This window comes from Notamacropus eugenii, chromosome 5 (genome assembly GCF_028372415.1).
Source record: "Notamacropus eugenii isolate mMacEug1 chromosome 5, mMacEug1.pri_v2, whole genome shotgun sequence".
NCBI classification, from domain to species: Eukaryota; Metazoa; Chordata; class Mammalia; order Diprotodontia; family Macropodidae; genus Notamacropus; species Notamacropus eugenii.
In genome coordinates this window covers 133915974-133921973 of record NC_092876.1, presented here as the reverse complement: position 1 = coordinate 133921973, position 6000 = coordinate 133915974, and positions in this window count along the sequence as shown.

The following is a 6000-nucleotide window of genomic DNA, read 5'->3' as shown; positions in this document are numbered from 1 at the left end:
TAAAATAAAAATTAAGCAGTGAGAAAGGGAGTAATGAAACGGGGCAATCCCTGCTCAGGTCCTAGCCACAGATCTTACTGAGGTGCCTCTCTCTGCAACCCCTCTCCCTGGGACAACATCCACTCTGGCCTCAGGCCCTGCTCCTACTGCACTTTCTGGGGTATCTTCCCCTCTGACTCCTTCCCTTACTCAGGCCAGTTGATCTTTCCTCTTGCCAGTCAGATGCCCTGGCCTTGCAACTCAAACCAGTTGAATCAGCATTCCCCAGTCCCTCCCTCATGAAAACTGGAACTTCCTATCTCTCTAACCAAGCCCCTTCACCCACAGTGCCTTCAAGACTTTTTCCCTTAAGGGAACTGCATGCTCCATATCTTATTCAGGTTAAAGAGAAACTGGGGAGATACTCGGAAGACTCTACTAAGTTTACTGAGGGTTTTAGGAACATATCCCTACAATCTGAACTTTCTTGGAAGGATATGCATATTCTTTTCTCTGCCTGTTGTACCATTGAGGAGAAGGAGAGAATTTGGGAACATGCTCAAAAGTTTGGGGATCATATGACTAGCAATGATTCCATAAAATACCCCCCAGGAGCAGCTGCTGTTCCCACTCGTGACTCAGAATGGAATTATCAAAAGAGTGAGGATAGAGGAAAGAGAGACCATATGGTAATTTGCCTGTTAGAAGGCCTAAAAACTGTATTTCAAAAACAAGTAAGTTTTCAAAAAGTTAGGGAAATTACTCATGGAGAAGAGGAAAATCTTGCCCTTTTTCACAACTGGCTAGTAGAGGCTGTTAAAAAGCATACAAATTTGGATCCTGACTCCATAGAAGGGGTAGCAATCCTTAGCATGTAATTTTATTAATCAGTCTGCCCCAGATATTAGGAGGAAACTGCAGAAATTGGCAATGGGACCCCAAACACCTCAGGTCCAATTACTGAAGATGGCCTTTGGAGTCTTTAACAACAGAGACCTCACTGCAGCAGAGGAAAGAGAATGCAGGGGAAGGGCCAGAGACAGGGAGCATGCTCAATTCTTGGCTGCTGCTGTGGCCAGGAAAGGACCCAGGAAATACTTGCTCCCCTTCAAGGAAGGCTGGCTTTTTGGGCAGTGGGGAAACCAGCTTTCGATGCCACAAGAAGGGTCACTGGTCCAAGGAGTGCCCCTCCGGTGTGGCCCTCCCCCCCAGAGGGAGACCCTGGAACCAATGCCTATGGAACCGTGCCCATGTGACCAGGAGGGACGTTGAAGGAAAGATTGTCCCTCAGGTTGGAAAAATGGTGGAGCCATACCCCAGGACCCTGTCCTACAGTCTTCTCAAGACTTGGAACGACAGGAAAGCCTGGGTGCTGGCAGTGCTCCCACTTTCTCCACCTTTCTTGCCAAGCCCTGGGCAAAAACAAAGGCTGAAGGTAAGGTTACTCACTTTAACATGGCTAAGTTCTCTGCTTTAACCAGTTACTCTGGCCCAACTCGTCCTTTGACGCCTAGAGTCATAGGCATTGAAAGGCAAACTAAGGAATGTCTCCAGACGTACCGCCTCCCCAGTCTACTTGAGGATCTGTTGTTTAAACGTCCTTATGCCCTCCTCTAACCCTGCTCCCTTGCTGAAAAGGGACCTGATGGTGAAATTGGGGAGCCAATTTTCTCTAGTTAATTGTCCCATGTCCCTTTTCCCTCTGTTCACTAAATCTCCACATGTTCGCTTGAGGGTGTGGGAGATAGTCGAGCCAATTGTTTGAGATCTGGGAATTCCAGGGCGAGCTACTTCTGCCATCCCAGCCATTATTAGCCTCCCAATCCCTAAAGTGTTCCCCCATCTCAGCCAGTATCTGATTAAGCCGGAGACTTGGGAAGAACTACAACCTTTAATTCAAAAATTCCTTAAGTATAAAATCCTTGTCCCTTGTTCATCTCCATGCAGCACTGCAATCCTTCCTGCAAAAAAGCCTAATGGAGAACACTCACAATTTATTTTTGCTTTTGAATGTGCTTTTCCTGGGGAATCAAGTCCATATCAGCTAACATGGACAGTCTTGCCCCAAAGCTTTCCAGATAACCCTCATTTATTTGGGAAGAGATTTAAGGCATCTGAACCTAGCAGGTAGTGGCTTAATTCAGTATGTGCATGATATTCTTATTTGTAGCCCGACCCAGGTGAGTTCTTTGGCTGCTGCCACAAAAGCTCTTAATTTCTTGGGCATTAGAGGCTATAGGATCTCTTGGAACAAAGTCCAGATAGCATACCACTCAATAAAGTATCTGGGCCATGAACTCACGCCCACCTTAACCTTAATGTCCTTAACCTCTGAGAGAAAAGGGACAATCCTGTCTATCCCTGTTCCAGCCACTAAGAAGCAAGTTTGAGTGTTTTTAGGCATGACTGGATTTTGTAGACTCTGGATTCCTAATCTTGGTTTTATTGCTAATCTTCTTTATGACCCTACTCAGGGCACTGACTCAGAACAGGTTAAAGCTTTTGAGACTCTGAAAACTAATTTGACCGCTACCCCTGCACTAGACCTACCCAATCTGGGAAAATCTTTCACTCTGTATGTTGATGAAAGGAGAAAACAGGTTTTGGAAGTCTTAACCCATTCCTTAGCACCTGACCCTAGGCTAGTTGGTGTTTTTATTTACTTAAAATATGTTTTCCTTGTTTTATATGCCCATAGAGCAATCTGGAAACAAAGGGGATATCTGACAGAAAAAACGTCCCTATCAAACATGCCCTTCTGTGTTTTGGCCTTGCCATAGTTTTCTTTAATTCTCTCCAGAGAAAATATTTTTTTCTTTTTACTTCTCTCTCTCTTGTGAAACTGTTTCTTTTTGAATTGACAATGATAGTGTTAACCCTTTTTCTCCTCCTCCCTGAAACTTTAAATACACTTGGCTTTGAAAGTGGGAGAATAACTCCTTGGTCAAACTGCGAAACTCATTAGGCGGGGGAAGTTGACTTTTATGAAAGTTCTCCTCCCCAGTATGATTTCCTCAGAGGTCTATGCCACCCCTTTTATGTTGGTGACGCCCCATAGGCTTCTTTTTCCATCTCAACACCTACCTTACAAATGTATCCAGAACTTTACATTGACCAGCTGTACCAATTGTTCCAAGAGGGCATTTTCTACTTGCATCTTTGACAGAATCCTTCCCCCTACTCTTCGAGTAGCTTTAAGGCACAATGCCACAGCTCCTTCTAGTTACAATACTCTTATTGATCTCTTAAAGATACCCCTCTGAACCGGGAGCTTAATGTGCAACCATTCTGATCTTTGGGGTACCCAAACTCAGACCATAATAACTTAATGGCCCAAATCGTCTTCTTCATGAGAATCCTGTCTTCTTTCTATGCTTGCTCCTATTCTTATTCCTTTCTTCAATTCCTTGCCAGATTTGTCTTTTCCAGAGTGCAAGCCATCAGCTTCCAGATGACAGCCAGGCTATATATACCAACCTCCAACTGAATCCAAGGTCTCTAGCTCACTGGACCTGGCACCTCCTAGGTTCTGAAATCTGAGCCCTTGAACAGGACCCATCGAGGCAGGAACAAGCTCTATGCCCCTTGCCAGAAGGAAGCAGTTTTAGAAGTTCCTTCATTGTGAGCTTCTACCCCCACAACTCATTTTTGGGACTGACTAACAATCTCCATCAGATATATGTGCATAATTCTAGGGCCCAAAGTTCTACTAACTGCCATGAAGTTCTTAGACTGACATTCAAAGGTGTCAAGCTAGGGAGCAAGAAACAAAGCTAGGTGAATCAGGCAGCGTCTAAGTTGCTTCCTTGCATGTGTGTGTGTGTGTGTATATGTATGTATGTGCATACATATATGACAGGAACTTGGATGCACATATGCACATATATACATGCATATATACCTATATGTATATCAGATTATATGATATGTATATACTTAATGTATGTGTATATGTTTAATATATGTATATATATGTTTATATGTGTGTTGTGTGTGTGTGTATATGACATCTGACTACATAAATGTATTCGCCAACCACAAAAGCATAGTTTTTTTATGTATTACAATCCAGGTACAGTCACAGTAGTAGAGGTGAAAGCGAACTTACCTGTAACGGGACGAGTTAGAGCTGACCCCTGCCCATCTCTGGACACCACACTGAGAGCCTGCCTAGGTAAACTAGGGGCTTGTCAGTAGGGGAGGAGCAAGATGGTGTTAGGAGGAAGGGTCTCACCCTGGTTGACAACGTGGCAGTTCTGGGTGTAGAGTGAAGAAGCTATCCATATAAGGAAATCAGTTATGTGATAGGCTTGCAATGTATGCTTATGTAACCAAAGCTATAAAAGTGTGTGAGCTAGCTGGAATAAATTGAGTTAATCACCATCCTGTCTCCCATCTCATTCATTACTCACTAGATCAAGGTCTCTTGCTGGACAAGAGCCTTGGGTAGGGTTTAGGGGACCCCAAAAATGGTCTAGGGGACCCCAACACTTACCTGAGCTATGAACACGACAAAGAGCAAGGATGAGGTGCATGAGGTACAAAGATACAGTGAGGCTGTTGTAGGAAGCTGGTCAGTGATTCCACTTCATGGTCCAGATCATGGCTGATAAGAATCCAACAGCAGATGCTAAGAAAAAGCAAGGTTGTTCCAGTGAAGAAGGAGAAAAGAACCTGAAAATTGTTACCACTGACCCATTAGCCTAGGAATCAGGAGTGTTGTCCCAGAGTCTGGGCAACCACACATAAAGGTCACAGATACTGTGGTCTAGTTTGTGTCCCTCTCACCTCATCTCCCCCTCCTTATACAGATCTCCCAGGTCAGGCTGGTCCCATACCCTCCCGTATTCACCTCAACCCCCACAGCTCAGCTCACAGTGTTTTCTAGCCTGTAATGTTCTCCCTGCTCCTTCCCACTTATTCAAATATTTCAATGTCAAACGCAGTTGGCCACTTGCTCCCTGAAGTCTTGTCACATGAACTTCTTGCTCATTGATCTTCTCTCTCCGTATTTCACTTCAGGATCTGAACAGCTCACATACATTCAATGATTTCCTCTACGTTTCACAGCCTCTATGCCTCTCAGCTTCACTGATCAGCCTCAATCACTCTCCTGATCTATAGTGGTTGTTGAACACTCTGACCTGCGAAAGGTGCGATTGAATTTTGTTAATTATGATTCACTCTGGTAGCTAATATCAGACACACTGCTCTTGTAGAGAGCAGTGGGGGATGTGGGCTGCCTGAAAATCATCATATCTGTTAATTTTCTTTGTTCTGAGAAGGCCTTTGTTCTGTATATCAAAAGAACTGCCAGGCCATGTCTCACTCACAAAGGATGAGGATGAAGGCCATTAACCCAGATGGGGTTTTAGATGATGAGATTTTTATCACAGATATCTTTGGTTCCAATCTTCAAACTCAAACTTTTGTCAGTTTTCCTAGCAATTCAGGAAAAATCTTTCTCATGCCATCTGATACAGACAAAAGAGGAGGAGACTAGAAGCATTTGTGACTTTTCCTTTATTTAAGTATAAAGAAAAATGAAGAAGAGAAGGGGGGGTAATTGAAATGTGGAAATGAGAAGATGTAGTTGGGGGTGGGATTTAGTGGCCCCTGGACTATTGGCCAATGAGATTCAAGGTGAGAAATTCGAATCTTGATGAATTATGAATGGGCTTGCGTAACTATCTTAAAGTGTGCTTGTGTGTGACCCTTTTCAGAAGGGGTTAGAGGCCAAGTCACCTGTCATAACTGATGTGAAATAAAAATCTTTTTTTCTAAATTCACTCATGGCCAAGTGGAATTCTTGGTAAGACAGTTGTTTCTAACAACCTGGACGCCCCATTGACATTAAACACAACTTGTCCAGAGCCCAAGTCACCTACTCTGTACCAGACACTGTGCTAGTTCAGTCCTTTCATCCGGTCTGACTCTTCCTGAGCCCATTTGCTTAGCAAACCTATTGGAGTAGGTCGTCGTTTCCTATTCCTGATCATTTTCAAATGGGAAACTGAGGTA